Source organism: Lutra lutra, chromosome 4 (genome assembly GCF_902655055.1).
Source record: "Lutra lutra chromosome 4, mLutLut1.2, whole genome shotgun sequence".
Lineage (NCBI taxonomy): Eukaryota > Metazoa > Chordata > Mammalia > Carnivora > Mustelidae > Lutra > Lutra lutra.
In genome coordinates, this window is record NC_062281.1 from 13,708,313 (window position 1) to 13,730,221 (window position 21,909).

Genomic DNA, 21,909 nt, shown 5'->3' on the forward strand with positions numbered 1-21,909 from the left:
CATGAATTAAGGTGAGGGTGTGTGTGTGCGTGTGTGTGGGTGTGTGCATGTGTGTGCATATGTGTGTGTGTGTGTGAGAGAGAGAGACAGACAGACAGAGACAGTGAGGCAGACATAGCAGAAATACACACACACACACACACCTGTGTCCACACGCACATGCCGTGACTCTACTTTTGTTTTTTTGTTTTTTCTTTTTTTTTAACTTACTTTTGGAAGGAAATTTCCTACCAAGGGTGAAGATGGGCTTAAATTACAGCAAATTGGAGTCTAGATATTAAAACTGTGAGGACCTGGAACGTATGGTTCACGCAGCTCCGCAAGCCTCCCTCTGCAGCGATTTCAAAGGGTAGCTATTATCAGACTTTGGAAATGCCTTTAGCCTGGTCCTGCTGGGAGGCAAACCATGCCCTCTACATTTCCCAAGCATTTGAAATTAAAAATGTCTCAGAGGTGGGGCAGTTGGGTGGCTCAGTCATTAAGCGGCTGCCTTCGTCTCAGGTCGTGATCCCAGGGTCCTGGGATCGAGCTCCACCTCTAGGAAGCCTCCATCTCTCTCACCCACTCCCGCTGCTTCTGTTCCCTTTCTCGCTGTGTCTTTGTCAAATAAATAGATAAAACCTTAAAAAAAAAAATGTCTCTGAGGACATAACAGCCACCACTGTCCTTCAGTATGGCACAGCGCTTTCCCACACAGTCGGGGGTCAGACTGAGGGTGAGTTAAATTTTGTGATCTCGGGCAAGTCAGAAGACCTCTCTGAGCCTCAGTATCTTCAGCTGGGAAAAAGTTAGAATTTGAACCCACCTCTGAGGGTGTTGCAAGAATGATAAGTGAAGTAAGGCATGGGAAATCCTCCACCCAGACATGGTTGGTCTTAACACCGTGAGCACGGTCTCCTCTCTTGTAGTTCTCCCTTAGATGCACTGGGCAGCTATGAAATCTTTATGATGTGCTAAGCTTTCTTAGGCTCATTGTCTTGTGTAATCATCTAAATTTGTTGAAGTAGCTGTATCATACTATTTTACTGATGAAAAAACAGGTGTTTGGAAAAGGTTAAGCGATTCCCTGGAGTTCTTTAGAAGGGACAAAACTTCTAATGGATCTCCTAGCATGACTGGCTTCTCTACCCCCCACAGGCCAATTGGAGCTGGAAGTTTCTCCTGGCTCTGCTTTTGGGGAGCTGTGTGATATTAAGCAATGTGCTTACCCTTTCTGGCCTTCATTGTATTAGAAGTGAAAGGATTAGAATATTCATAATGAAGTCAGAAGGTCCACTAGCTAGGGGCCTAGCAAGCGTTCTGCAAGGATTTTTGTTGGACCTAATCTGGTTTCACTGATGTCATTTTAATTCAACGATTTAAACAATATCTTTTAAAAAAATATTTTATTTATTTATTTGTCAGAGAGAGAAAGTGCACAAGCAGGGGCAGTGGCAGGCAGAGGGAGAAGCAGGCTCCCTGCTGAGCAAGGAACCCAGTGTGGGACCTGATCCTAGGACCCTGGGATCATGGCCCAAGCTAAAGGCAGACGCTTAGCCAACTGAGTCATAATTTACAAAATATCTATTGAGCATCTACATGTGTCCAGAACCATTGTAATTAATGGAGATGGTAAGTGAATAAAATAGAGCAAAGTCACTTCCCTCCCTGAGTTTATGTCCTGCTTAAGGGGTGATATTGAAGGCAATGGCCCTAAACATATAAACACCAAACATATGAACTATAAACAAGTCGTCTAGGGAAAGGAAATAGCAGGAGCACAGGCCCTGAATTGAAAGCAAGCCTAGAATATTCCAGGATCAGCAAGGAAACTAACATGGCTTGCACTGCGAGAACAGGAAGGAGAATGGGGCCTCCTGGGTCATGGCACAGACCTTAGCCTTTACTCTCAGGTCAAAGCCATTTGTCTTGGCGTGAAGGTTCCCTAGATTCATCTCCAGAGACACGGATGTGAGTATTTCACATGGGAAGGGATCCCAGGAAACACCAGAAGAGGACGTGAGGCAGGAAAGAAAAAGATACCAGTGGAAGAGGAATTGTGGAGCTGGTTACCACTGGGAGCAACTAGAGCTCGGCCTGCTGCAGTTTCAGGCACTAGTGCAGAAGAGGCCTTCATGTTATCACAATCTTCCACCTCTGTAGCTATAGATGGTGGAGGGCTGTATCCAAGGGCTGTCACTATCTGGTACCTTCTGTAGGCCCAGCGCTCGGCTGTGTGAGTTTCCCAGCCAGAAAAAGGCTCTGAGGCAGGGAGCTGTAGGTAAATGGCCTTGGCTTGTCCAGGTGAATGCAGAAGGGACATGGCCAGGGCACCGATGTTCCATGACACTATTGAGGGGTTCTGAGCAAAGGAAGGATGTGATCTGAAATATCCAAATGTGTCACCCTGGGCTGGAGTGGGGGGTAGGTGTGGAATAGATTGGAGGCAAGAGGAGAAGCCAGAGGAACAGCTGGAAAATTAGTGCAATAAGTCACATATGATGACTCAGATTGGGCTGGTGGTAGTAGAGGTAGGACATTGGCTGACATTTTGAATGGACTCTGTACGCTCCTTTGAAACCCTCATAATGGGCATGACTGTGCCCATCATAGTGCTACATGGCTTCTTAATTTCTTTTCGTCTTCTTATGTGCTTGGAGTTGAATTCAGCACCTAAATATATTCAAACGGTATGCAAATTTAGCTCATTTGTGCATCGACTCCAGAAAAGTCTGTTAGTCTTCCTTTTTAGGAACAAACATCAAATACTTCTGACAGCAAGACTCAAATGACATGCTAAGATTGTAGAAGCTTAAGCATACAAAGAAAAGTCTTGAACCTAAAAACAGTCAATTTTTGGTTATTCAGGTAATGAGTTTAGGGATCTACTATAATTCAGTAGTTATTTGTAAGTGTGTTTGGCTTAAAGGACAGAATACCAAGCAGCAGGTATATAATAAATGATCATTGAACTGAATTGAATCTGCTTATAAAAAAAGCCATAGCATTTCAATCTTTATCAGTGGGAAAGTTACCAGGGGTGCCTGTTGTTGGTTGCCAATGAATACCTTGCTTTATCCTGTTCTGAGGTAGCTAATGTCTATTTTGTGCCTACTGCATGCCAGGAACTTTACAAGCAACATTTAAATTAGTTACTATAGTTACTAGCCTCCAAGATGGCCCCAGTGATCCCACTTCCTGGTATCCACACCCTTGGTCCATGTGGCAGAGTGATAGCTTGTCACTTCTGAGATGAAAAGATACTGCAGCTAGTTTGGGGGTAATTTGTTACACAGCAGAAATAACTAATACAATTCTTACAGTTCTTTGGGGACAGGCATTGTGTTCTCCCTTTTATAGATAAAGGACCCAAACCTCCCAGAGTTAAGTCTAGTGGGAACATGTAACATATTACTTACACTAGCACACTTTGACCATGAAGGGGGTGCTCTGATTACTTACACTGGGACAACAGGTGTAAATTGGGACAATCCCTGGAAAAGCATGAGGAATGGTCACGTTAATGTAAAGGAGTCTCTCGACACCAAGTATCAGAGCCAGAACTGGCCCGAGATGGGCATGTGTCCAAAAATTGCACCTTCCACTACCCTAAGCTTCCTCTCTGGCTGTTTCTTAAGTACCTACTCAGGAGTCATAGCACACACAGTATAACTATAATTTGATTTAAAAAATCCCAAGTGGGGGAGCACCTGGGGGTGTCGGTTGGGCATCTGACTCTTGATTTCAGCTCAGGTCATAATTTCAGGGTCATGAGATCAAGCCCCCACTGAGCTCTGAGCTGGGCATGAAACTTACTTAAGATGCTTTCTCTCCCTGCTTCCCTCCCCAGAAGCTCTGACTGTGTGTATGTGCTTTCTCTCTCTCTCTCTAAAAAAAAAAAAAAGTCCTACATAGGTACAGAAAAAGTCAGGAAGCAAACAAGGCTCAATGCTCTATTATTTTCTTTTGTGTCATTGCATGTATTACTTTTATAATTATAAAGCAATGCATTTTTCTTTTTTAAAACAAAAACCTTTGCAAAATACTGGGTGAAGGGCTCTGACCAAAGCTTGAGATGAGCCAAGAGTATGCAGACATCACACGTAGGCAGTCTGCCAGTAGAATTTGCCAAGGGTGAGCCCCAAAGTGATGGGCAAGCATCCTTGTAAAACACTCACGTTTTCTTTTCTGGTCAGGTCTGTGGTGGCAAAGAGAAGCTGAAGGCAGAGAAGTTTCCTGGAGAATCTCAGATGGTCAGCTCCAAACTGGAAACTTCTGCTACTTGAGCCCACAACACACACAGTTATGGAGGGTTTGGGGAACATTTGGCCTGCTTTTATCTCTGTCTCTGTTTCCTCCTTCCTCCTTCCTTCCCTCTCCTCCTTTCTGCTCTTCTTGTCATCTGTTCTTCTTTCTTCCCCCATCTGTCTTTTTCCTCTTTTCCTTTGTCTTCATTCATTAAACAAATATTCACTGGGAGTCTACCATGTACCAGGAAACAAGCTAGATGCTAAGGATATCATTCCTTCCTTCATTAGGAAAAAACTGAGTCCCTACTATGTATGTGCCAGGCACTGTTCAAGGCACTGAGTCTACAGTAATGGACAAAAAGGCAAACACTGTTGTCCTCTTGAAACTTATACTACATCGGGAAGAAGTGGGCAATAAACAACAAAGGTAAATAAAGCACATGGTACGTTACGTGGTGATAGCCTATGAAGAAAAATAAGGTAGAGAATGGGGTTAGGGAATGCCAGTGAGTGCATAGCGTGGGCTTTGTTTTTTTTTTTTTTAATTTTTTAATTTTTTGTTTCTTTTCAGTGTAACAGAATTCATTGTTTATGCACCACACCCAGTGCTCCATACAATAGGTGCCCTCCATAATACCTACCACCTGGTTCCCCCAACCTCCCACCCCCCGCCCCTTCAAAACCCTCAGATTGTTTTTCAGAGTCCATAGTCTCTCATGGTTCACCTTCCCTTCCAATTTCCCTCAACTCCCTTCTCCTCTCCATCTCCCCATGACCTCCGTGTTATTTGTTATTCTCCACAAATAAGTGAAACCATATGATAATTGACTCTCTCTGCTTGACTTATTTCACTTGGCATAATCTCTTCCAGTCCCGTCCATGTTGCTACAAAAGTTGGGTATTCATCCTTTCTGATGGAGGCATAATGCTCCATAGCGTATATGGACCACATCTTCCTTATCCATCCGTCCGTTGAAGGGCATCTTGGTTCTTTCCACAGTTTGGCGACTGTGGCCATTGCTGCTATAAACATTGGGGTACAGATGGCTCTTCTTTTCACTACATCTGTATCTTTGGGGTAAATACCCGGTAGTGCAATGGCAGGGTCATAGGGAAGCTCTTTTTTTAATTTCTTGAGGAATCTCCACACTGTTCTCCAAAGTGGCTGCACCAACTTGCATTCCCACCAACAGTGGAAGAGGGTTCCCCTTTCTCCACACCCTCTCCAACACATGTTGTTTCCTGTCTTGCTAATTTTGGCCATTCTAACTGGTGTAAGGTGGTATCTCAATGTGGTTTTAATTTGAATCTCCCTCATGGCTAGTGATGATGAACATTTTTTCATGTGTCTGATTGGGCTTTGGTTTTAAGTGCGCTGGTCAGGGAAGGTCTCCCTGGAGTAGTGGCAACATTTGAACAAAAAGCTAATGAGATGAGGGGGTAGTCATGAAAATTGTGGAGGGAGGAGAATGTTGAAGGAAGCAGGCACAGCAAGAGCAAAGGCCCTGTGGTGGGAATGTGCCTAATAAATTTAAATAATCACAAGGAGGATGATGTAGCTGGAGAAGAGCCAGTGAAGGGGACAAGTAATAGGAGCAGAGAGCTAATGGGTGGGCAGGGGGCTGTGCAGGTTTCATAGGACCTCACAGACCAACCTAAGGACTTTGCTGTTGACGCTGAGTGATGTGGGAGCTATCAAAAGCTTTTGAGCAAGGGAGTGGCATGATTTGATTTGTAGTTTACCAACTTTTCTCTGGCTATTGTGAGCCATAGTGAATAAGGCTTCAGCCTTCAAGGAGCTCCTGGTTTAGTGAGGGAGAAAGCCCTGCAAAGTCATGAAAGTGAAGTCAATGCTTTGGGCCTCTTGCGGACGGAAGGCACAAAGGAGAGCCTTTGTTCCTGGATTGGAGCAATCTCAGAAAATGTGCTGAGAAATACCTTGTAGAGGTGGTGACTTCTGGGCTGAGGCTTGAAAGATGAATGAACCATAACCAGCAGGGGACAGAGGAAAGGGTGGTCCAGGAAGAGGGATTGGAGTAAGCAAAGGTATGGAGGCTGGACAGAGCACGACACACACAGGAACCACACACAATCTTTAGTAGGACTGGAACCATGGGTATGGAGTACTGAATGACAAGAGTCAGGAGTGGAGAGCAAGTCAGGCGCCACATCCAGAAAGTCTTGTAAGCTGCAGAAAGCCCCAGAAAGGGACCAAAGGCAGCCCTTGAGGGAGGTCGAGCAGAGGAGCACCGTGACCAGATTGCTGCCACGGCTGCGGTGTAGACACTGCTTAATTTGTAGAGACCTTGCCTTTCCAGTTGCTCCATATTCCGCCAGCACACGGTTTGAGGAGTGTGATCTAGGGGAAGTATGATAGGATCTTGGTTGCACTCCACCCTCCCGAGCAGCCACTTAGCAATAGAGGACACACGAATGGACCTCTTGGCAGGCAGCCGGCAGTGGGCGGACTCCGCCAGCCCAGCTCTTGTGCCAGAAACTCCGCGGTCATGTCCTCGCACCCAGGACTGGGACAGAAAGGGAAGGTGATCTCTTCCTTCTCACTTGATCCCTCAACGTCTGCCCCTGAGGGTCGGACATTGGGGCTTCCAGAGCATCTGATGAGAGATTCTTGCTCTATGTGTGGCCTGGGACGAGGCCCTGGCAGCTCAGGTGCGGGCAACAGGCAGTAGCAAATGAGGGAGAGTATCTAAGCACGAGGAGTGCTGTGACACTGGCCATGGGGGAGGGGAGGGGATGCCAGAGCCAGAGGAGGATGCTGTTTCAGCAGAAGGCAGGGAAGCTTGCAGAGACCTGAACAAGGGGAAAAGCAGGGCGTGAAGGCATTGAAGGAAAGGCGCGTGGGCAGAGGGGATGGCGGGGCAAAGGCAGCGAGGTGGGTGTATGCTTGCTGGGTGTCAGAAGCAGGTCAGGTTGGCAGGAGATGCGGGACGTGGGGGGAAGGTGAGGGCAGGTATCTGCATTACCTGGGGCCCTGTGGGCCATGGGAGGGACTGGGGATATGAATGTAGGTGTGGAGGATTTTTGAACTGGGAACAATGTGACAGGCTTTATGCTGTAGCATTGATCCTGTTGGCCTCCGTTTGCATGGGGAATAGTGCAGGGAGCAAACCCGGAAGTGGGGAGAACTGGAGGGGGTTGCTGGGGGGCCTTGATGCCTGCAGGAGGGGTGAGAGTGTCACAGGTTATGTTGGAGCTCTATTTTGAAGGCAATACAAATGGCTCTGAGGTGGTGCTGTGTCAGCTCACTGATATTGATGGTGCTCACACCCTGATGACACAGAAGAGACAGTGAGATTCCTGCTCCCAAGTCCCCAAGTCCCCAAGGAGGTTAGAGTCTAATGGCAAGAGACACCCAGCCAAACAGACCAAGATGCGATGAGAACCCAGAGGGCCTATCACCAGAAGAGGCCAGGACTGACCTCACAGAGCAAATTGCGTTTGAGCAGGAGTTTGTTCCATAGGCAGGAAGTGGGGAAGGAAGTGTGTGCCTGGCAGAGGGAATAGCTTGTGCAAAGCCACAGAGGCTGGTTTCATTTCTTCTTCCTCTCTGGGGAATCTAAGATTGGATCTGACTGATGATTTTGCCAGTGTCTGGCTCCAGAAATACTGGTATTTGGTGGATAAACAACACCATGGTATACTTGGGAAACTCCAAATTGGCTCATAATCTGGAGCCTAAGATGCCATGAGTGTGTGGCATGGTGTCCCAAACTCTATTTCAAACTGAAGGGATTGTGAGGTTGTGTTGGTACAATTATCTGCACAAGATTATGTATGGCAGAGGGTCACTGTTCCCCACTTGCTCCTAGGCACTGCCTTTGAGGCTGGAGGCAAGTCTGGGGAGTTGGAGGGCAGGCGGGGCTGTGTTTGTCTTGCTAATGAGTTCCAACTAGGCCAACAAGGGGCTCTTGAAGGGATTCCTGAAGGTGAGTGAAAGGTTCCCATGGACCTTCTAGAGAGTTCACTCCGGAGCCTTGAGGAGGATGGAGTGAAGAGGATGGAAGACAGTAGTTGAAGAAAAGAGTGACTGTCCCTAATATCCACTACAACCTTCCCTTTGTAGAACCTTCTTTGGGTCACACTGCCGATTCTTGTCTCTACTGGCTCATCCTCGGCTTTTTGTGGAGGAGGCCCTAGAATATACAGGAAAACTCAGACAAGGGAGAACAGAGGAAGGATGGGAAGCAGGTCGCAGAACCTGCAGCGGCTTCCCAGCAAGCACCCATTCAAGTTGGCTCTTTTGGCAGCAGGCATAGGAATTGGCCCTGGGCAAGTTCCCCAGGTAAAAGGTGCAATCTGGGCGTGGGCCGGTTTCCTTGTGAAAGCTGGTGCTTTCGCCCCAGGCTCACCCTGGTTGCTGCTGAGTGATCTGCAGGCTGTAATCTGCCCGTCAAGGCACTCTGGAAACGGAGTGTGAAGGTGCCAGGTAAACAGCCCGTCTGCACACTGCGAGTGTGCAGCCAGAGCTGGGCTGACGTCTGTTTTGGGGAAGCCTCCCTTCCCGCTGGCCTTTGGGCTGGGCCTCCACCTCGCCGCTCTGTCTTGCTCTCCTAGGCTGCCCTGTCCTTCCCTGGGAACCAGGTCAGGGGCCCTGCTGGCAGGTGTCATGGGGCATGAATCAGGTCCCTGCAGGAGGAGGCGGGAGATTTGGGCTGAGGCCAATGAGGAGGGTTAATTGGATGATTTATCTGGTCAATAGCCAAGATATTACACTCCCTGGAGCGAATGAGGAACCTGCGTGTGTGATGGGTCCTCTCTTTGTGGGAGAAATTTAGGTAACTGGTAACCACTTTTTTGGTCAAGAACAACTTGGTTGATTTCTCCACAGCTTTGGTGGAGAATTGGGTTTCTTACATCTGGGTGACTTCCAAGTGGTAGAAGCTGGCTGTCATTTGACTGGTGGCTCACTAAGGCAATCTATCTCTTTAGCTGGCCTTTGATTTTCAGGGTGGATAGACATTCCAAGGCAAATTTATTTATGCTGAAGCCCAAGGTAAGCCTTCAAATGGTTCATACTGAGACTTGACAACCAGTGAATTGACTTTCTCTTCTCGACTCCTGTCAGTTTGACTCAACAGAGCATGACTAGGCCTTGTCACTATGCGCTGTTGGACAAATCTAGCTATTTGGAAAAGGTGGATACTCAGTCCTGCCCTTGAGAGGTTAGCTCACGGTCCAATGCTGGACTCACACACACACACACATATATGCTCCTAATGGTGTAGCATGAGGTGTGGAAAGCAAAGGGTGAAGAGAAGTTTATCCTGTTAGATAAAGGAGGAAATCAAGGAAAGCTTCCCAGAGAAAGTGAAATCTTAGATGAGTCTATAAGGATAAGTAGAAGTGAAGATTCTCCAACTGTGGTCTATTTGGTGATCTCGGGGTTGGCTTCTTGTCATACCGGTTTTGAGAAGAAATGAGTAATTCACTTGTAACATTAATAACAGGAAGAAATCATTTACTAGTACTGTGAGTGGATTTATCCCAGACTTTTCAGTAATTTCCCCTCCTATACCTCTGTTGCTGGGGCACACAATCTTTGCTCTTTGTAAAGTGGGCCACAGTATAAAAAATTCAGAAGTCCCTTTATGAATAAATCTCTAAGTGAGTGAGTTGGAAGAGTATGTTGGTCGTGGCGTTAGGATATTGAGGTATGAGCTATTCTTCTGACTTTTCTCTTTTAAAATATTACGATTCTTCTAAGGAAAGGGCAGTTTCTTACTCATCTCTCTATCTTCCAAAGCCAATCCAGTGCCTGTTGCCTTATAAATGGGGAAATATTTGTGGTGTCCTTGTGATTTTCTCCCCAGATAGACTCCTGAGCTCACAGTCCCATGTTTTGTATGTAGGCTTTTAGACATGATCTTCTCTGGCTCATTTCTTCTTGCCTATTGCAATAATTTAAAGATCAGAATTTTCATAGTCCTTCCAGACCAACCTTTCTTATTATTTGGTTAAGTCCCTTGGAAGAGCTCTCTAATTTGCTTCATTTTCCTTGTTTTTCACTGACATCATCCAGGGTTGTTCATGAGGGAAAGCCTGCAGGGGCCCTGGGACCAGAAGAACTCTAGGAAATGCCTGGGTAAACCAGTGCTCTTCTGAGACCCTCAGACTCAGCAGAAAGCCCCCAGTTAAGAAAGAAAAAAAAAAATTAGACCCATATCAGTCTCCATCAAATCCCTCACATACTCTAGGAATGGGCCATGATTCTCCCCTTTTCTACATCTCTGCAAGTTGAGCTTTTCAGAGGGCAGAACTCTCTAGAAGGGAGTCAGGCAAGGAAGAGAGGTCTGAAGCTTGCTGTTGATGGCATCTTTATGAGTAAATCTCTGCGGGGCATGGTGCCATTGAGAAGGAAGATGGGAAAGCAGAGGGCAGATGGGCCGCTAGAGTTCTGTGTACCCTGTGGTATCTACAAGACAGCGTTGACATGCCGGGCTCTGTGCTAGGCACTGGGACTTCATCAGTGAAAGGTGACCCCAGCCTCCAGAGTCTCACCACTAGTGCAGGAGAGAGATGTCACTACACAAGTCCAGCAGATGGCAAGCATTAGGAGGGAAGCCAACAGGTGTAAGCCACAGAGTCCTGAAAATTTCAAGTTGAGTCTGGAAGGATGCAGGGGAGTTGCTCAGAGTGAGCCATCAAAGGGAGGTTGGGAAGTCAGGGGATGCTCCAGGCAAAGTAATTGAAAGCCAAGGGGCTAGGAGAGATGATGAAGACACGCATCAGTCTCGGTGAAGAGGAGAACAACAAGGAGCAACATATCAGCAGGGGAAGGAAGATTGTTCAAGACCAAACTTGAGAGTAAGGTGTGTGTTTGAGGGCCCCCACTTTACCTACAGAGACAGTATTCTCTACTGTGACCTTTTGAGGAGGGCAAAAAAAGGGCAACCTTTTGGGGCAGCCATTTTCACTATTGAGAACCTCTGGCCATTACTGAGTTCTGAATATTAACAATTGGTGCTGTTTCTAAGGCATTCAACAAATATCGGAGTACTTTCTCACATATTCATCTTGGGAAGTCTGGGAGGACAAGAGGCAAGAGGTCATGGGGTAACCACTCACTAGCTAGGTGGAAAGCCACTTAACCTTGCTGAGCCTTAGTCTTTTTAAAAAAAAATTTATTATTATTATTATTATTTTATAAACATATAAAGTATTTTTAGCCCCAGGGGTACAGGTCTGTGAATTGCCAGGTTTACACACTTCACAGCACTCACCACAGCACACACCCTCTCAAATGTCCATAACCCCACGACCCTCTCCTGACCCTCCTCCCCACAGCAACCCTCAGTTTGTTCTGCAAGATTAAGAGTCTCTTATGGTTTGTCTCCCTCCCCATCCCATCTTGTTTCTTTTTTTCTTCTTGTTTCATTCTTTTCCTACCCCCAACCCCCCCACGTTGCATCTCCACTTCCTCATATCAGGGAGATCATACGATAGTTGTCTTTCTCCAATTGACTTATTTCGCTAAGCATAATACCCTCTAGTTCCATCTACCTCATTGCAAATGGCAAGTTTTCATTTCTTTTGATGGCTGCATAGTATTCCATTGTATAAGTGTGTGTGTGTGTGTGTGTGTGTGTGTGTGTGTGTATCACATCTTCTTTATCCATTCATCTGTTGATGGACATCTAGGTTCTTTCCATAGTTTGGCTATTGTGGACATTGCTGCTATAAACATTAGGGTGCACGTGCCCCTACGGATCACTACGTTTGTATCTTTAGGGTACCCAGTAGTGCAATTGCTGGGTCATAGGGTAGCTCTATTTTCAACTTTTTGAGGAACCTCTATACTGTTTTCCAGAGCGAGCCTTAGTCTTTTGAGCTATGAAATGGGGACACTGACCCCTACCTCATCTCATGGATGTGAGGTCTAGATAAAATAATTGTAGGGAAGTCCATAGTAGGCCTGATACCTACCACTATTCCCTTATTGGTCATTGTTATCCATCTGGGCTGAAGGATTCAGAACCACTTCCCCCCATTGTACTAGAAGGTCCACCCTTCCAAAGCTTTCTGGATGAGAATCAACTGGTGTTCCAATTTGAGTGTGTTGGGGTGTGGCGAACGAATCCTCGCTCCTGCTTGTCAGATAGGAGACACTGTCTTTAAGATGTGCCCAAAGCTGAAACTGGGAGGTAAGTGTCCCAGAACAGTGATACATGTTCCTGCAGGATTCTGAGTCCAAGTGTCTTGTATCAGCCCCTCTATATACCCTGATGACTCATGTTCACCAGCTTTAATTGGCCTTCCTAGCTGCTTTTGCATTTTATTTTATTTTTAAGGTTTTATTTGTTTGAGAGAGGCAAGCACAAGCAGGGGAGTTGCAGAGAGAGAGGGAGAAGCAAGCCCTGATGTGGGGCTTGATCCTGGGACCCTGGGATCATGACCTGAGCTGAAGGCAGATGCTTAACCGATTGAGCGACCCAAGTGCCCCTGATTTTGCATTCTAATTTGGACTTCCCTCCATCACGTTTCCTCTGATTCCCAGACTCCACTTGCTTCTATTGCTGTCTCCAATGCATATACATTTTGTTCACTAAATGATAACCTCAGTTATCTGTACCCTGATTTTAAAGCCACATCCCTTGCTTGAATCTTTTCACATTTGACCTCAGACATGACCCACCTCCTTCCTCTGACTGTTTCCTTATTTTCATTCTCTTCTCTCATTTATTGAATGTCTGCTAAGCAATGTGCTGTGTGGAGAGCATTCCAAGAGGATGAAGACGTAGTCTTGTGGGCACAAAGGGGCCATCAGGATGCACCCTCTGTTAGGTTGGGGAGGCAGAGGTTAGAGGAGACTAGGGGCACCATTCCAGGACCTGGGACAGGTTTGGGAGGTGATGGGGGACTCTTTTAGGCAGAGGGAATATCCTATACAAGAGAAAGGAGGCAGAAGGGAGGCTTTATTGGTGTCCTAGGGCTGCCAAAATGAAGTATCACATGCTGGGTGGCTTAAAATACCAGAAATTTGTTTTCTTACACTCTTAGAGACTAGAAATTGGAAACGAAGGCTTTCTCCAAAAGCTGTAGGGAAGAATCTGAATCTGTTCAATGGCTTCCTCCTAGCTTCCAGTGTCGCCGGCAGTCTTTGGCCCTTCTTGGTGGAGGTGCATTGCTTCGATCTTTTCTTCTGTAGCTATATGGCATTCTCCCTGTGTGTCCATTTCAGGGTCTCTCCTCTTCTTATGAGGACACCAGTCCTGTGGATTAGAGCCCACCACAACCGTACCCCAGTGTGTTCTCATCTTAACTTGGTTGCATCTGTAAAGACTCTGTTTCCAAATAACGTTACATTTGCAGGTCCTGGGGGTTAGGATTTCAACCTGTCATTTTAGGGGATGCAATTTGAACCATAAGAGAAGACTTACAGATAGTCGTTTTTTAGAATCTTAACTTTGTGACTGGTCTTTGGGAATCAACATACACAGAGGCAGGTTAGAAGTGACAAATACTAGAGATGGCCCTTCTTGGACACACCCCACACTCCCTAGGACACTTTCTCTCTTTCTGGAGAGATTCCAGGCTGGTGTTCAGAGAAGGCCAGGGTGCTGTCAGCCTCCCTTCCCATCTCCTCTCCTCAACTCCTGGATATGAACTCTTGAGCAATTAGATGTCTGGTCTAATCTGAAAGTTGCTTCTCATTATGAATCTGTTGGGCTGATGTGTTGATGGTATCTGGGAAAGGCTGTAGCAACTGTCCAATAAGGGAGGTAGAAGAGAGAAATGGAGTTCATCTTGATCAAATGTGTACAATCTAAAGACATTACTGAGGCTTGATGATGCCACTCTGAATTTTTTCCCTTGAAGTGCTTTGAAAGACAGAGGCTTAAAAGAATAAACAAGATGAGATTGGTGAGACAGCATTTCAGAATGGAACATAGATACAGCTAAGCTGATTTACAGAAGGAGAAAGTACATGTCAAAAAAAAAAAAAAAGGCAGGCAGGCAGGCAGGCAGGCATGAAGGAACAATGAAAGAAAGAAGGAAAGAAAGAAAAATGCCTCTGCCCTGTGTAACTTGTGGGCAGCAAACTTCTTCTCTCTCTTTTTTAATTTTTTTTTTTACAAAGTGCCTGTTTGTGTTTTGAGTGACTGAGAGTCCAGAGACAAGTTTAAACACACATAAGTTCAATTTAAAAGTAAATAAGATAACACTGGAGGAAATTAATGATGCGATGTCCCTTTTTATGTAACACTTTTTCCTTGGAAGTCAAAATATATATTACTTAAAAGTGACGCAGCAGGGGCGCCTGGATGGCTCAGTGGGTTAAGCCTCTGCCTTCAGCTCAGGTCATGATCTCAGGGTCCTGGGAAACGAGTCCTGCATCGGGTTCTCTGCTCACAGGAAGCCTGCTTCCCTCCCCCACTCTCTGCGTGCTTCTCTGCCTACTTATGATCTCTCTCAGTCAAATAAATAAATAAAATCTTTTTAAAAAATGACACAGCAACTTGGAGCATCTGGGTGGTTCAGTTGGTGAAGCGTCGGACTCTTGATTTCAACTGCTGCACATCAGGCTCTGTGCTCAGCATGGACTGGGCTTGAGATTTTCTCTCTCCCTCTCCCTCTGCCCCTCCCCCTGCTTGCTCTCTCTCTTCATCTCTCTCTCTCTCTCTCTTTCTCTCTCTGTCTCTTTCTCCCTCACACACACACACACACATACACACACACACACACGCACACACTCTTTCTCTCCCTAAAACAAATAAAATCCATAGGGCACGTGGGTGGCTCAATCAGTTAAGCACCCCGCTTCTGCTCAGGTCATGATCACGGTGTGCTGGGATCAAGCCCCACATCAGACTCTGCTCAGTGGGGAATCTGCTTCTCCCTCTCCCTCTGCTGCTGCTTCCCCTGCGTGTGCTCTCTGTCAAATAAATAAATAAAATCCTTAAATTTAAAATAATTAATTTTAAAAAATCTTAAAAAAAAAAAGACATATTGACTACCATATAGTTAACTGAATCCCTCCTTCATAGCACCCTAGCAGTGGAAGTGGCTTCAGAGGGAGTCACTCAGCTGCATTCATGTGGCCAGGAAAGGGAAAGGAGATGGTATTTATTTTGGGGGGAGGTAGAGATGACACCCAGCTAAGTTCCTAGAAGTCCGTATCAGCATGAGGATAAACATTCATTTATTCAGTAAATACTTATTGAACTCCTACTATGTGCTGGCATTATGTGGCAAGATGCATCCTAAGTTGGAGAGGGAAAAGAGGCTCAGATTTTGAAGGGCCTTGTATGTCATGAGAAGGAGCTTGGATTTTTTTTTTTTTTTTTTAATAGCAGGTGAGAGGTAGGTGATGGAGAGGAAATGAAAACTTTAAACCCACATGGCTTGGCTTTCCGCTGTGAACGAGGTGTTCAGGGGGGTCAGGATGCCAACATGGAGACAAAGAAACCATGGTACGAGTTAATGTATATCAAATGCTTAGAATGGTGCTTGGCACAGTCCCATTGCGATGTGAGTATCTGCTCTCGTTGTCATCAGTGAGGATGGTCTAAGTCAGGGGTCAGCAAATTTTTCTATTCAGAGCTGGATTGTACATGTTAGGCTTTTCATTAGGCCCGTCTGCAGTCACTCAGCTCTGTTATAGCATGAAGGAGACCACAGACAATACACAAATGAGTGAGCATGACTGCATTCCAATGAACTTTATTTAAAAAGCCACAGCCCAGGGGCACCTGGGTGGCTCAGTCAGTCGAGGGTCTGACTCTTGATAACTGCCTGAGTTATGATTCTGGGTCTTGGGGTCATGGGATCAAGCTCTACTTTAGGCTCCAAGCTCAGTGCAGAGTCTGCTCAAGGATTCTCTGCCTCTTCCTCCGCCCCTGCCTGCTTGTGCTCTCTGTCTCTCTAAAGAAAAATTGACAGCCCCTAGACTCTATTTTGCCAACCCTTGCCCTAGGTCATGCTGTAGTTACAATCCCTAAACTTCAGGGGTTTAGAAGGGTTTACTCTTATTCTATAATTATCCATCAGAATGGGTTAGGTGAGGCTGCATTAACAAACAGCTCCACACATCTTAGTGGTTTATAAAAACAAGGATTTCGTTCTTGCTCACATTCCATGTCTACTTTGAGTGGGCTTGGAGCTCCATCCACTCCATGCTTCCTTACACCAAAACCCAGGCTGGTAAAGCTGCCAGATGTTTTTGGTCTCTGAGGGTGAGGGACGGAGAATTTTCAAGGTCCTACAGCAGCAAAGAAGTGATTGTTCCTAAAAGTGTACATAGCTTGTCCACTTACAACTAATTGGCAGGCTCTATACACGTGGACCCACCCAATCACAAGGGGCCCAGAAAGTGCAATCACTGTGTGCAATCCTACCATGTGTCCAGGAAGCAGGCAGCTGGAAATATCTGGCAAGCATTGCTGATGATTTCCACATTATTACCACTTCTCAGCTTCCAAGCCGACTTGTTACAGCTCTGGCCACATGGGGAAAGAGACATCGTCTCAGTATAATTCCAAATTCTTGAGGAAGGGAATCTTGAGGAAGAGACCCATTGGTGGTCTCATTCTCTGAGGTAGCTGTAGGGTGTCATGCACAAATATGGTTGGTGGGAACCCATTGTTTGGATGGAGGGGTGGAGAAAGTTAAAGGAGTTATTTTAAGTGGGGCAAGGTATTGTAATAAAAACGTATATATGTTTATATACATATTTAAGTAAGTTCCATGCCCAGCGTGGGGCCTAATGTAGGGCTTGAACTCACAACCCTGAGATCAAGACCTGAGCTGGGATCAAGAGTAAGATACTCAACCGATTGAGCCATTCAGGCACCCCAAGTTATTGTAATATTTGTATATCTTAGTAAAATGGCAGAGAGCATTTCAGCTTTCTGAGAGGGCCAGAAATGGGATGACAGTGCTGTATGGGATGACAGCTCTCAGGGGAGAGCTGGCCCATGGAAATGAAGGCTCGAATCCTGGTTCTGTGGCTTACTGGGTATGTGACTGGCGTAAAATATCTCAAAAACTCTTGATGCTCTAGTTTCCTTACCTGTGAAATACATACCTTTGTAAAATGGTAGACAAAAGGAAGTATAGTTTTCTGAGAGAAATGAGAGGTGATGTTTTGAAGATCCAGTGAGACAACGGGTTTGGAAATGCTTTGGAAATCATACTCTGGTCTTCTGAATTGTATGGTGCTGGCCATGTTGCTTATCGTTCCTGAGCTCCAGTCTGCCCATCTTTTACATGGGGTTTAAAAGATCGACTTACAGTGGTGAGGATTTGAAGAATTGAAAGCTGGATGCTACGGCATTGGTTTCGTTATGATGGTCCTTATTTCTACTGGTCTATACCAGTGGCATCTGAATTCATGTGTCTCGTTGTCCTCCTGAGTTGATTAGGCTGATCTGCCTCATTGAATTTGTTCATTTCTCTTTTCTTGCTGCCACTGACACCGTGGCTATGAGCGTATGTCTTCCAGGAGCTGTGGAATGAGCAAGGCCGACCCTCCAAGCAGGTGGCATGTTACAAAAGGCCATGGGAGATGCACAGCACCCCAGACTGACTCCCCTACTGGTCTGTCTGGGATTCTCATCCTCTGTCTCGTGAATCATGTACCCATCAAGGCACTGTTTCCAGAGGAATGATAGGCAAGCAAACTTTGAATCCATCAGCAGTTTGGAGGAGACGAGATTTCTGACCTCCCACTCTGGGTTGGATCTCAAGGAATGGAATCCAGGGTAAGATAGATGAGGCTGTGCACTGGGGATTGGAATTACCTGAGGAGTTAAAAAAAAAAAAAAAAAGACTGGTGCTCGGGATCTGCCTGCAGAAATTCTGATTTAATTTGTTTGTAGTGTGGCCTAGTTTGGGGGATATTTAAAAACTCCCCAGATGATTCTCACATGCGGCCACCGGTTGAGAGCCCAGGGAATTGTGAGAGAGGGCAGATCTGCATGGGAAACTGTGGTAGGAGCTCAGGCAGACAGGACAGGGCCGATGAGGTGCCAGATGTTTTGAAAGAGGGAGTATGAGCGAAAAGTAGACTGAGAAGATGGGGAGGCCAATTTTTACTAAGCTTAATCTAAGCTTAAGAGCTGTTTGGCAGTTTGGCAGGAAGAAGGGGTGGTGGGGAGGGGGTGAGGTTTATTGTCCTAAGACCTCTGTGATGGTTAATTTTATGTGCCAGCTCGGGTAGGCTGCAAAACCCAGATATTTCGTCAAACGTGAGTCTAGATGTTTCCTCGAAGGTATTTTTCGATGAGATTAACTCCATAAAGTGGGTGATCTCAACCAATCCGTGGAAGACCTAGATAGAAAAAGACAGACCTTCCCGAAGGAAGAAGGACTTCTGCCAGCAGACTGCCTTTGGACTTGACCTGCCTGTCTTCCCTGCGTTCCCAGCCCACTGACCTAATCTGCAGACTTCTCACTTGCCACTTCCCACAAGCACATGAGACAAATTTTTAAAATCTCCTTCTCTCAGTTTCTCTCTGTCCATATACACAAAACATTGGTTTTGTTTCTCGGAAGGCCCCAGACCGATACAACCCCAAGGAGGTGGTATTATTGGCTTACTCCCTTTTACAGGTGAGAAAGCAGGCTTCGTAGTATGTCAGCCTCCAGGCAAGCGGGGGAGACTCAGGCTATAAAGCCAGACAGCTGGCTCTAGCGTCTGCCCATTCCATTCTGCCTCAGATTCTTTTCTCTCTTTTTTCCTTTCCTTTTTTTTTTCTTCTTTTAAGGGAAGAGAGAGAGTACAAGCAGGACAGGGAGCAGCACAGGGAGAGGGAGAAGCAGACTCCCTCCCACACCCCTGAGCAGAGATCCTGATGCGGGGCTTGATCCCAAGACCCTGGGATCATCACCTAGGCCAAAGGCAGACCCTTCACCAATGGAGCTACCCAGACTCCCCTCAGATTCTTTCTGAGAGGTGGTCAGTGTGGTGTCCAGTCACAAAAACTAGATTGTTCTGTGGAAATTACTTCTTCCCTCTGAGCCCCAGTTGCTTTATCCCCCAAATGAGGGGTAGACTCAGGTAGACTCTTTCAACCCTTCTTAACTTACACCCACAAGTGGCAAACGCTGGCAGCTGATGCTGGTCCCAGCAGTTGTCCGGATGCTCTGTGCAGCGATATAAGCACCCAAGTCTGCTCTGCCTTATCCCTTGCGGCGCCTCTGCTCCATCTCTCCTCCCCGTCTTTGGGGGCTGACCCTTTGACTCACTGAGACCTCCTTGGTTTCTCAACGCCTATTCATCCCTTGCTCGATGGAGCTCTTTCAGCCGCCACTGTCTGACACATTAGCAATAACCAAAGCCCAGAGTGATTGCTTCCAGCAAACACTTGCTTGGTTTCGAACGTATTCTCATCTTGCCACCCTGGTTGCTGGCACTCTTTTTAAGCTTCTCTGTGTACGTGTGCATGTGTGCGTATGTGTGTGCACACTCTTTTTTTTTTTTTTTTTAAAGATTGTGTTCATTTATTTGAGAAAGAGAGAGAGAACCCAAGCAGGGAGGAGGGGTAGAGGGAGACTCCTTGCTGAGCAGGAAGTCTGATGTGGGGCTGGATCCCAGGACCCCAAGGTCATGATCTGAGCCAAAGGCAGACACTTAACCAACTGAGCCACCCAGGCACCCGTGTGCTCCTTTCTAAATAAGTCACCCCAAATTTTAACCCTGTACATATCTGAGTAGACCGGCTCTACCCACATACTTGCAGTATTTTACCCAAGACTAGAGTCTATTGGTCTATTGTCAGAATTTTTCTTTCTCCACTTGCTATCTGCCTAAACTCTGGTAGGTCAAAGTCCAGTCCTGGCAATAAAGAGATTGGGGAGCATGGCTCTGCTTGAGAAGGGCATCAGAGATTCAGGTCCACACCTCCTCCTTATCTCTCATTGCTCTGTTTCCCTTCTCACCTGACACTTGTTTGGTTTATCAGGCATCTTTTAGTTTTAATCAGCTTTATTGAGGTATAATTAACACAAAACAAGTAGACATATTTAAAGTGTACCCTGTTAAGGTTTTACACATGTGCATATCTGTGCAAACAGCACCACAATCAAGTTAATGAATATCCATCACCCTCAAAGCATCCTGTCCCCCTTGCCATCTCTCCTTCTTTCCTTGCCCCCATCTCTACTAAATATTAGTTTGCATTTTCTAGAGTTTTACACAAATGGAATCATATAGGATGTACTCTTTTTTTGGCAGGGGGAGGGTCTGGTTCTTTTCCATTAGTGTAATTATTTTGAGATTCATCTGTGTTTATGAAGGATTATTCATTATTATTGATGAGTAGTATACTGTTGTAGGGATAGACCACAATTTGTTCATCTAGTCACTGTGGAAGGACACACAGTCACTCTTAGTTTTTGGTTTTTACCAATAAACCGACACTCATTTATGTGAAAGTTGTATGGACATATATTTTCATTTTTCTTACAGATCTAGAAGAAAAGCATCTGGGCCATGTGGTAGGTATATATTTAACTTTTAAAAAAACTTCCAAATGATTTTCCAAAGCGATTGTACCGTATTTCATGCAGGGTGTGCAAGAGGTCTCACGGCCCTACAGCCTCACCTCCACTTGGTATGGGAGTTCAGATCCTACTCCTTTACCAAGTAATTGCTACTATTACCCCCATTTTCCAGGTAAGAAAACTGAGGCACAGAGAGACTGGGTCACAACCATCACTCTCATGATGGGACACACCCAGAAAACATGTATCCTCTTGCTCTGGCTCTTACAGCCAGTGGATGGCATTTGAACTTACATGTTCTGGGTCCAAAGCTGGCAGTATTCTCTCTCTCTCTCTCTCTCTCTTTAAGATTTATTTATTTATTTGAGAGAGAGAGAGAGAGATACAAGAAAGTGAGAATCCTCAAGCGGGATTCCTCCACTGAGCATGGAGCCCAATGTGGGGCTTGATCCCAGGACCCTGGGATCATGACCTGAGCTGAAATCAAGTGTCGGACGTGTAACCCACTGTGCCACCCGGGTGCCCCTGAAGCTGGCACTCTTAGCCTCTGTGCCGCATGCATTTGTCCTCTCACTTACCAAATCACATCGGATCACAGACCTCCAGGGAGGGAAGACATCTTTGCGATTGTAAAGACTAGCCTCCTGCCCCTCTACACCCCCAGCCAGGTGTTCGGCTCCCTCCTGTGCCGTCTGCTTAAACACTTCTCGAGATGAAGGCCTCCTGCCCCTGCCCAGCCATTGGGGACACATTTGGCACTAGCTTCGTGAGAATATTATCCTGTACGTCGAGGCAAGTGTGGCCCACTGCTGCTGGGGCTTTCTGTGAGCCTCGGCTGGCCCCCAAGGCAGCACCTGTGAGGGTGTGAGCTGTGGCTGCTGGGATAACCCCGGACAAAGTCCGTTAGGGACTCCACCGCTGTGTTCTTTGCATGGAAATCATCACGAGGTGGCCGGGCCCATGCTAATTGGCTGCATTTGAACTATAACAACATTCAAACCCAGCAAGACAATTAAAACTGAAAATGATCAGCTGAGATTAAAAGGATTCAAAGGGTAATTGCTTCATAACAAGCTACACTGCTCCACGTAGCAGGAAGGGTTGACGGGACTGGAATTAATTATATTGGAATACTTGTTTATTTTTATAGAGTCTTTTAAAATCATTTGGATTTGGCCAAGTTGTGCTTTTCCCCAATACTCTGGGCTTTGGGTAA